General features: G+C 40.3%; 1 protein-coding gene across 2 annotated transcripts in view; it reads right to left on the reverse strand.

Moving 5' to 3' along the window:
• spns3 (spinster homolog 3 (Drosophila)) overlaps positions 1-6,660 on the reverse strand; it is a 29,423-nt gene extending 22,763 nt beyond the window's left edge. Inside the window, exons 1-2 of one of the 2 annotated variants that reach the window (XM_024402908.2) lie at positions 6,560-6,660; positions 5,500-5,637 (exon numbers count right to left, since the gene is read on the reverse strand). The gene's annotated coding sequence lies outside the window, so the exon portion shown is untranslated. Of the gene's footprint in view, positions 1-5,499; positions 5,638-6,326; positions 6,343-6,559 lie in introns of those variants that run through there. The other variant, XM_042309168.1, reaches the window with a different exon arrangement.
• Positions 6,661-11,186: the final 4,526 nt, after the last annotated feature.

Genomic DNA, 11,186 nt, shown 5'->3' on the forward strand with positions numbered 1-11,186 from the left:
TTACTTCTCATCAGAATGTGTTTGTATAATACTGTGGCAGGGTTGCAGTATCTGGTCTCTGTCAAGACTAAGTTCCTTGGGCCGAAGAGAGGGGAGAGGTCAAGCGTGTATCTCTTGGCTCCACAATGTCTGTGTGCCAGTCAATGTGTCTCTGTGATCTTGTCAAGGAGGGGTGGATTTGATATATGCCTGTTGATATGGAGGATTTGTTTTATGGTTCTGAGTTTGAGAAAAGAACATAGTTTAGGAGACAAAGCTGAACGATAAATTATGGGTCAATGCTGTCTGGCTATGTGTGTCTTTGCTATAAAGGATCTCAGTTGCAATGTGTAAGGGACTCTCAGAGAATTCATTGATAGACACTGAATTGATCTGAGAGTCACAGGGTTGTGATAGAGCTCATATAATTAAAGATGGACTTTGTGATAACTAACTCTGACTTGTGTGTGGTTTGCTCTCATGATTCGGTAAATAGAGGAAATTTCCACGACACTATATACAGTACAGTAGGGTACAGGTACAGAGTGAATGTGCGGGAGCACCGGTTAGTTGAGGTAATATATACATGTAGATAGAGTTATTAAAGTGACTATGCATAGATGATGACAACAGAGAGTAGCAGTGGTATAAAAGAGGGGGGCAATGAAAATGAAAAGTCTGGGTAGCCATTTGATTAGATGTCTTATGGCTTGGGGGTAGAAGCTGAAGACTTGGGGGTAGAAGCTGAAGGCTTGGGGGTAGAAGCTGAAGGCTTGGGGGTAGAAGCTGAAGACTTGGGGGTAGAAGCTGAAGGCTTGGGGGTAGAAGCTGAAGGCTTGGGGGTAGAAGCTGAAGGCTTGGGGGTAGAAGCTGAAGACTTGGGGGTAGAAGCTGAAGGCTTGGGGGTAGAAGCTGAAGGCTTGGGGGTAGAAGCTGTTTAGAAACCTCTTGGACCTAGAATTGGCGCCCCGATACCGCTTGCTGTGCAGTAGCAGAGAGAACAGTCTATGACTGACATCGCCTGGTATAGAGGTCCTGGATGGCAGGAAGCTTGGCCCCAGTGATGTACTGGGCCGTACACACTACCCTCTGTAGTGCCTTGTGGTCAGTTGCCATACCAGGCAGTGATGCAACCAGGATGCTCTCGATGGTGCAGCTGTAGAACCTTTTGAGGATCTGAGGACCCATGCCAAATCTTTTCAGTCTCCTGAGGGGGAAAAGGTTTTGTCATGCCCTCTTCACGATTGTCTTGGTGTGCTTGGACCATGTTAGTTTGTTGGTGATGTGGACAGCAAGGAACTTGAAGCTCTCAACCTGCTCCACTACAGCCCTGTTGATGAGAATGGGGGTGTGCTCGGTCCTCTTTTTCCTGTAGTCCACAATAATCTCCTTTGTCTTGATCACGTTGAGGGAGAGGTTGTTGTCCTGGCACCACATGGCCAGGTCTCTGACCTCCTCCCTATAGGCTGTCTCGTTGTTGACGGTGATCAGGCCTACCACTGTTGTGTCATCGGCAAACTTAATGATGGTGTTGGAGTCATGCCTGGCCATGCAGTCATCAGTGAACAGGGAGTACAGGAGGGGGCTGAGCACGCACCCCTGAGGGGCCCGTGTGGCGGATGTGTTGTTACCTAGCCTTACTACCTGGGGGCGGCCTGTCAGGAAGTCCAGGATCCAGTTGCAGAGGGAGGTTTTTAGTCTCAGGGTCCTTAGCTTACTGATTGCTTTGAGGGCACTATGGTGTTGAACGCTGAGCTGTAGTCAAAGAACAGCATTCTCACATGTTTCTTGTGTCCAGGTGGGAAAGGGCAGTGTGGAGTGCAATAGAAATTGTATCATCTGTAGATTTGTTAGGGAGGAATGCTAATTGGAATGGGGTTTAGGGTTTCTGGGATAATGGTGTTGATGTAGTCATGACCTTTCTTTCAAAGAACTTCATGGCTACAGACGTGAGTGCTACGGGTCAGTAGTCATTTAGGCAGGTTACTTTAGTGTTCTTGGGCACAGGGACTATGGTGGTCTGCTTAAAACATGTTGGTATTACAGACTCGAACCGAGAGAGGTTGAAAATGTCAGTGAAGACACTTGACAGTTGGTCAGCGCATGCTCACAGTACACGTCCTGGTAATCTGTCTGGCCCTGCGGCCTTGCGAATGTTGACCCTGTTTAAAGGTCTTACCCACATCGGCTGCAGAGAGTGTGATCACACAGTCTTCCGGGACAGCTGGTGCTCTCATGCATGTTTCAGTGTTATTTGCCTTAAAGCGAGCATAGAAGTAGTTTAGCTTGTCTGGTAGGCTTGCTTCACTGGGAAGCTCTCGGTTGGGCTTCCCTTTGTAGTCTAATAGTTTGCAAGCCCTGCCACATCCGACGAGCATCAGAGCCGGTGTAGTATGATTCGATCTCAGTCCTGTATTGATGCTTTGCCTGTTTGATGGTTCGTCGGCGGGCATAGCGGGATTTCTTATAAGCTTCCGGGTCAGAGTCCCGCTCCTTGAAAGCGGCAGCTATAGCCTTTAGCTCAGTGCGGATGTTGCCTGTAGTCCATGGCTTCTGGTTGAGGTATGTACATACAGTCACTATGGGGGCGACATCATCGATGCACTTATTGATGAAGCCAATGACTGTGTGTACTCCTCAATGCCATCGGAGGAACATATTCCAGAACATATTCCAGTCTGTGCTAGCAAAACAGTCCTGTAGCTTAGCAACTGCTTCATCTGACCACTTTTTTATGGATTGAGTCAATGGTGCTTCCCGTTTTAATTTTAGCTTGTAAGCAGGAATCAAAAGGACAGAATTATGGTCAGATTTGCCAAATGGAGGAAGACGGAGAGCTTTGTATGCGTCTCTGTGTGCGGAGTTAAGGTGGTCCAGAGTTTTATTTCCCTTCTGGTTGCACATTTAACATGCTGATAGAAATTTGGTAAGACCGATTTAAGTTTCCTTGCTTTGAGTCCCCAGCCACTAGGAGCGCCGCCTCTGGGTGAGCGCTTTCCTGTTTTATGGATACCTTTTCCACAGCTTTTTCCATCTACTGGGGTGGCAGGGTAGCCTAGTGGTTAGAGCGTTGGACTAGTAACTGGAAGGTTGCAAGTTCAAACCCCTGAGCTGACAAGGTATAAATCTGTTGTTCTGCCACTGAACAGGCAGTTAACCCACTGTTCCTAGGCCAGTTAACCCACTGTTCCTAGACCAGTTAACCCACTGTTCCTAGGCTGTCATTGAAAATAAGAATTTGTTCTTAACTGACTTGCCTGGTAAAATAAAATAAAAATACTCCCTGTAAAGCTCCATTCTTGTATATTTTATTTCTCGTGATAAGGTCTTAGACCCGTTGTATTTGGGTCATGTGACAAATAAAATGTTTCACCGCCCCCCAAAAAATGTCATTGGACATTTCTATTTTAGTCAATGCCAAAATATGTTAATCTTGTTTGAGGAAATCACCCTTGCGATACAGACCAATCAGAATAGTTTGAACTAATTTTAAAACGCTGTAAACCGGATAAATGTGGTTGTTAGATGAAGAGGAAGGAAGAAGAGTTTAGCAATCCTCTACAATGTGTCTCAACGTACATTAGTATTTGTCTGCGTCAACATTCTACAGATACATCAGCCTCCTCCTCCTGGGTTTCTGGCAAAGAAGTAACCATAGTTACATCACTATGTAATTCAGAACACAAGGTGTGTTGTTAAATAGGCAATTTATGGTGTAACAAGGGTGGCCAGAGTTCAAAAGGGTTTATGTTTATCAAAACTGTTTATATTTAACTTTCCTGTGTTTGTTATAGACTTTTCTGGGCTGATAACCTCTGAATACAGTAGGAGATCTGATTGATGGGATGTCCTCTGTGTTTCAAGCTATTGATTTAGAGCATGTAAACAGAAGGCTCCGTTAGGCCTAATGGTAGGATGTAGTTAGAACTCGATTCAATCAAAAGTGGTATTCAAAAGAATCTGGGGCAAGATATAATTATTTGAATCTTGTTGTCCTCAACGTATCAGTTATTTCAACACCTCAGTGATTTGCAAATTAAATACATTGACATTTTGACTAATATTGACATAGTTCACTAATATCATACTGTGTGTTATAAATATGCAATGTAACCACACATTTTTATGCTTTTTAAAACGATAGCTGCGGCGGTTGTTTACATCAACAGTAGCAGTAAAGTCTGAGAGAATCTGTCAGGTCCATCGCAACAATACAACAATTATGTGTGCAGCTTCTTCTTCCCAGAGCAACATACTACAATACAATGCCATTGTTCAGACATAAACACACCAACAACTGGGCAGTTGTAGCAAAAGTATCCAATTGTCATACTTGAGTAAAAGTAAAAGATACCTTAATAGAAAATGACTCAAGTAAAAGTGAAAGTCACCCAGTAAAATACTATTTGAGTAAAAGTCTAAAAGTATTTGGTTTTAAATATACTTAAGTATCAGCAGTAAATGTAATTGCTCCAATATACTTAAGTATCAAAAGTTAAATTTAAAGTATAAATCATTTCATATTCCTTATATTAAGCAAACCAGACGGCACACTTTTCTTGTGTTTGTATGTTACGGATAGCCAGTGGCATACTCCAACACGTAGCATTTGTGTTAAGTGAGTCCACCAGATCAGAGAAAGTAGGGATGACCAGAGATATTCTCTGTTTCGTGAGCCCACCAGATCAGAGGCAGTAGGGATGACCAGAGATATTCTCTGTTTTGTGAGCCCACCAGATCAGAGGCAGTAGGGATGACCAGAGATATTCTCTGTTTTGTGAGCCCACCAGATCAGAGGCAGTAGGGATGACCAGAGATATTCTCTGTTTCGTGAGCCCACCAGATCAGAGGCAGTAGGGATGACCAGAGATATTCTCTGTTTCGTGAGCCCACCAGATCAGAGGCAGTAGGGATGACCAGAGATATTCTCTGTTTTGTGAGCCCACCAGATCAGAGGCAGTAGGGATGACCAGAGATATTCTCTGTTTCGTGAGCCCACAGATCAGAGAAAGTAGGGATGACCAGAGATATTCTCTGTTTCGTGAACCCACCAGATCAGAGGCAGTAGGAATGACCAGAGATATTCTCTTGATAACTGCATGAATTGGACCATTGTCCTGTTCTGCTAAGCATTCAAAATGTAACGACTACTAATGATTGTCAGTGAAAATGTTATGGAGTAAAAAGTACATGATTTTTCTTTCGGAATGTAGTGAAGTAAAAGTAAAAATGGTAAAAAATATAAAATAGTAAAGTACAGATACCCCCAAAAAACTATGTAAGTAATACTTTAAAGTATGTTTTACTTATGTACTTTACACCACTGCAACTAGGAATGTTTTTTAAACATGATATAGCCTATACACATGGACATGGGTTCTGTAGTTAGAACATAACTTGAGTTTTCTTGACATGACAGGTCAAAAACGCAGTTGTAGAACTCAGCGTAATGGCAACGTCAACAGTAGGCTACTTTAACCCATACGACCAGACTGAATAAAATAAAAATATATATCTTACATTTTGATTAATGAAGTCTTGAAATCTTGAACATGTTGTATCTAGATGATGATGGGAAGTCACAGTGTGTTGTCTCCAAAGCTGAGACAGAGACGGAGAGCATGCAGGAAATCCTCCTCAGGCTCAAACGGTAATATACTGCGGGGATATTAAGTTAACAGTTAGCACAGGGGCCAGCCCCCCTCTGGGTTGGGCATATGCAATCACACAGTTCTTCACTGTGATGCAATGTTGAAAACAAGCCAATGGCCACATTGGAAACTAACACATTGCTATCTCTCACTGCACTCTACATACAATACTAAATGTTCGGATCCAACAGCTCAATAAATGAGCCAAATACAAGGTAACTTTGAAGTACAAAAAAAGCCTGTTGTCATTCCACTGCTTTAGGCTACTTCAACATATAAGTCGAGTGGACTAGTTGTGCATTCAAAATGTTAGGATCTCAAAGCCCTCAAAATACAGAATGGACTTGGAGTAAACACTAAGTGACACACCAGAATTTGGGATACCTCTTCACAGCCCAGATATCCTAACAGAGTTAACTTTATGTATTCTGCAAAGCAGTTACCAGGACAACATAAAAGGCCATTATGCAACTTTGAAATTAAATAACACAGAGAGACAGTGCTGCTGTTTGTCTGTAGCCTTTGGACACAACCGTGAAGATGTCTAAATTATATTGCATGTTGTTCACAACAACAAGCATGGATAATATGTGATGGCTCCTCTAAATTTCCATTTGGCAGTCAGTTAAATGTCTTGCACTCAAACAATATCCTTCATTGCCTTCAACTATAAAAAAATATATAAAAAAATATTACCTTACAAAAAAGACTATTAGAAACACCCATGTCTCTGCTACCTGCAAAATCTTGTTTGCTATTTGTTTGTCTTCTTAACACTTTTGGCTGTAGAGGAGTAAAGAAACAAAAGTAGAAACATGATCTGTTCTGGAGAACGTCTGCTTAACACCAGTATATCATGTCCCCTCAAGAGGCTTTTTCTAAATCATACCTACAGTACAGTCAAGTGTGACAATGTATCATGAACTTACCCAAGCTTGTTTTGGAGATATGATCACTGACCGGTATCTTCTCCTCCCATCTACTGGTGAAAATAGATGCACTACATTTCTGGGTACTCCTATCCTGGGCTCTGTGGACAGACATACAAGAGGAATAAGAATATGCTTGTTTTAATGCACCTTTATGAAGAGGACTGGCCAGCCATCAGAGCATGGTTCCTCTCTAGGTTTCTTCCTTCTCTGGAGTTTTTCCCAAATGCTCCTGCATTGTTTGTTCTTTAGGGGTTTAGGTTGGGTATCTGTAAAGCACTTTGTGGGTTTAGGTTGGGTATCTGTGAAGCACTTTGTGGGTTTAGGTTGGGTATCTGTAAAGCACTTTGTGGGTTTAGGTTGGGTAAAGCACTTTGTGGGTTTAGGTTGGGTATCTGTAAAGCACTTTGTGGGTTTAGGTTGGGTATCTGTAAAGCTCTTTGTGGGTTTAGGTTGGGTATCTGTAAAGCACTTTGTGGGTTTAGGTTGGGTAAAGCACTTTGTGGGTTTAGGTTGGGTATCTGTAAAGCACTTTGTGGGTTTAGGTTGGGTATCTGTAAAGCTCTTTAGGGGTTTAGGTTGGGTATCTGTAAAGCACTTTGTGACAACTGCTGATATAAAAATGGCTCTATAAAATACATTTGATTGATATAGCTAGAAAAGTTTTAAAAAAACATTGAATTCTCACTTATAAAATTCCTAAAATGCTTGATAATCAAGGTGAAATAAAGATGTGTAACATCTAAATAAAACACAATTACTGCATGTTTATTTAAAGAAACAGTATAATCAAAACCGATCAAAGTTAATTACATGATTCCGGTTTACTAGTTTAAAACAGGTTTAGGCCTACAGTAAAACATATTGACTAAGTTGTACACAAACATCCCAGTTGTCACTTTCTAAAGTGCTACGGTGTTTCCACAGAGCTTATAGTCGCTGACTGATTTAAAAAATAAAAATAAAATTAAAAAAATTGTTGAAAATGTGTTAGGAGGGCACTCTCAATAACCTGCTTAGTCCTAAAAGCCGTCAAATCCTCGACAAACACAACATGAATACTTACATTTTAAAAGTTATTATTGCAGATTAAATCAGTGTGGTCATCGGAATGGAATCCATGGTTGTGGTCCTGATGTATGGAGGATCAAACCTGCCATATTTATAAATAAATACATGCACCCATATATACATGAATAAATACATGCACCCATATATACATGAATAAATACATGCACCCATATATACATGAATAAATACATGCACCCATATATACATGAATAAATACATGCACCCATATATACATGAATAAATACATGCACCCATATATACATGAATAAATACATGCACCCATATATACATGAATAAATACATGCACCCATATATACATGAATAAATACATGCACCCATATATACATGAATAAATACATGCACCCATATATACATGAATAAATACATGCACCCATATATACATGAATAAATAAATGCACCCATATATACATGAATAAATACATGCACCCATATATACATGAATAAATACATGCACCCATATATACATGAATAAATACATGCACCCATATATACATGAATAAATACATGCACCCATATATACATGAATAAATACATGCACCCATATATACATGAATAAATACATGCACCCATATATACATGAATAAATACATGCACCCATGTATACATGAATAAATACATGCACCCATATATACATGAATAAATACATGCACCCATATATACATGAATAAATACATGCACCCATATATACATGAATAAATACATGCACCCATATATACATGAATAAATACATGCACCCATATATACATGAATAAATACATGCACCCATATATACATGAATAAATACATGCACCCATATATACATGAATAAATACATGCACCCATATATACATGAATAAATACATGCACATATAAATAGATAAATAAATGAATGAATGAATACAAACATAAATACATCATTCATAATTTCAATAATAAAACCCATTTTCATTCATGTATATTATTTCTTCATTTATTCCTCTAATATGATAATGAATGGGGTGTCAAGCACACCATTGAGTAGAACCCTTTCCTGAAGTCAAATGACCAAATCGCCCACTTGTGGCCTCATGGGTGGAATGTTATTCATATTTTTCATAATTAATCAGCAAAAAAAATATAATCAAATGTTTTGTTATATTTCAGTCTTCTGTTTTTGCTTTGTCATTATGGGGTATTGCGTGTATATTGATGAAGAGGGAAAAACTATTTAAACCATTTTAGAATAAGGCTGTAACGTTGCAAAATGTGGAAAAAGCCAAGGGGTCTGAATACTTTCCGAATGCACTGTATGTCTTAACGATGAATGTGGTACAAGAGTTGATGTATATGTGTGAATGTAATGAATGATTCTACTGTTGGAAGTGATCATTTCCCGATTTCGTGTACCATGAACTTTGATGTTACTATTCCAGATTTTTATTTAACCTTTATTTAACTAGGCAAGTAAGTTAAGAACAAATTCTTATTTAAAATGAAGGCCTAGAAACAGTGGGTTAACTGCCTGTTCAGGGGCAGAAGGACAGATTTTTACCTTGTCAGCTCGGGGATTCGATGGACCAACGCTCTAACCACTAGGCTACCTGCCGCCCCCAGATAGAGTACCATTCAGAAGATGGTGATTTCATAAAGCAGACTGGGAAAAGTTTGGTGATCATTACTTAAAGTCTGTTGGACAGTTTGTCTTTAGAGAGACCGGGTTGATGTATGTGCTGCCTTCTGTGACCTCTGATTTTAAGTGCTGCAAATGTACATGTGCCAGTGTGTGAAGTGGGTGAGAAAAGGAAGGTGGTTCCTTGGTGGGCCGAAGAGTGCACTGCTTCTATACGAGAACTAAATAGGGTTTACAGAGTGTTGTGTGCAAATATGACTCCTGAGAATCTAGTTGATTTTCAAAGGAAGAGAGCTTTACTATGTAGGGTCATTAAGTCTGTCGGGAGAAATGCATGGAGACAGTTCTGCTCCACAATAGGCAGGGTACTGAGCTGGGGGATGTATGCTCTTTGTTGAAGAAGAGGACTGGAAGATGCTCGACTTCCAGTTTTGGTTATGGGTCAAAAAATGTCCGGGATCTGATAAAGAAAAAACTGACTTGTTGGGGGAGACATTTGCTAGGATACATGGTGGGGTGACTTTGGATGATGTATATAAATAAGCAATGCAGGTTGGAGATTTTAAACGCTTATGTTTATGTGTATAACAAAAGGGATACTGTTGACTCTTCTTTGGATGCTGGTTTAACCATACATGAGATGTGTTCAGCCTTAATATGCTGTGGATATATAAGACCCAGGTCATGATCAGTTGGGCTACGCAATGTTTAAGCGTCTACCTGATGAGGTCATACATGTTCCCCTTGGATTATTTAATAAGATTTGGAGTGAGGGGGTGAGGGGTGAGGAGTGAGGGGGTGAGGGGGTAAGGGGTGAGGAGTGAGGAGGAGTGAGGGGGGAACCTTGTGGTTGGAAACACGCAGTAATATTACCTGTAATATTACCTAAATGTTCAATCATAGTGTAAGAAGGTGGTGTATCTTATGTGCTTTGACTCTGGTTATAAACGGGGTGATGATCGACCGTCGTGGGTGGATATTTAAAGAGCTCTGATCAGGACGACAATTTATGACGGGTGTTTAGTTCATGGAACAAGTGGTGAATAAATGGCTTCACAGGCTGGACAAAATCCAGTATATAGCTTTAAAGGATATATGTTGATGCATTTAAATCAATGTCTGTATGTGCCTACTAGTGGAGGCAGATGAGATGCCTTTGGATATTTTAAACATTTTAAAATTTTATTTCACCTTTATTTAACCAGGTAGGCCAGTTGAGAACAAGTTCTCATTTACAACTGGCCAAGATAAAGCAAAGCAGTTCGGCAAAAACAACAACACAGAGTCACACATAAACAAAAGTACAGTCAATAACACAATAGAAAAATATATGTACAGTGTGTGTAAATTAAGAAGATTAGGGAGTTAAGGCAAGAAATAGGCCACGGAGGTCAAATAATTACAATTTAGCATTAACACTGAAATGATAGATGTGCAGATCATGATGTGCAAGTAGAGATACTGGGGTACAAAAGAGCAAGAGGATAAATAACAATATGGGGATGAGGTAGTTGGGTGTGCTCTTTACAGATTGGCTGTGTACAAGTACAGTAAGCTGCTCTGACAGCTGATGCTTAAAGTTAGAGAGGGAGATATAAGTCTACAGCTCAGTGATTTTTGCAATTTGTTCCAGTCATTGGCAGCAGCGAACTGGAAGGAAAGGCGGCCAAAGTAAGTGTTGGCTTTGGGGATGACCAGTGAAATACACCTGCTGGAGCGAATGCTGCTATGGTGACATTCCTGAATTTGATGTGCAGAAGTCTAACAGATGAACTGTCGGTATACTCAGTTAAACTGTTGGCCATAGTAGTTGCCCTCCAGTGGGTGGAGGACGTACAACCTGTTAGAATTTTAGTTTGCTCAGATTCTCTGTCTGGATTAAATAGTTGATCATCTGGTAAATATAATAGGAGTGACCTACTGTTGGAGGTATTAATGTAATTATGG

The sequence above is a fragment of the Oncorhynchus tshawytscha genome, linkage group LG30 (genome assembly GCF_018296145.1).
Source record: "Oncorhynchus tshawytscha isolate Ot180627B linkage group LG30, Otsh_v2.0, whole genome shotgun sequence".
Taxonomy (NCBI): Eukaryota; Metazoa; Chordata; class Actinopteri; order Salmoniformes; family Salmonidae; genus Oncorhynchus; species Oncorhynchus tshawytscha.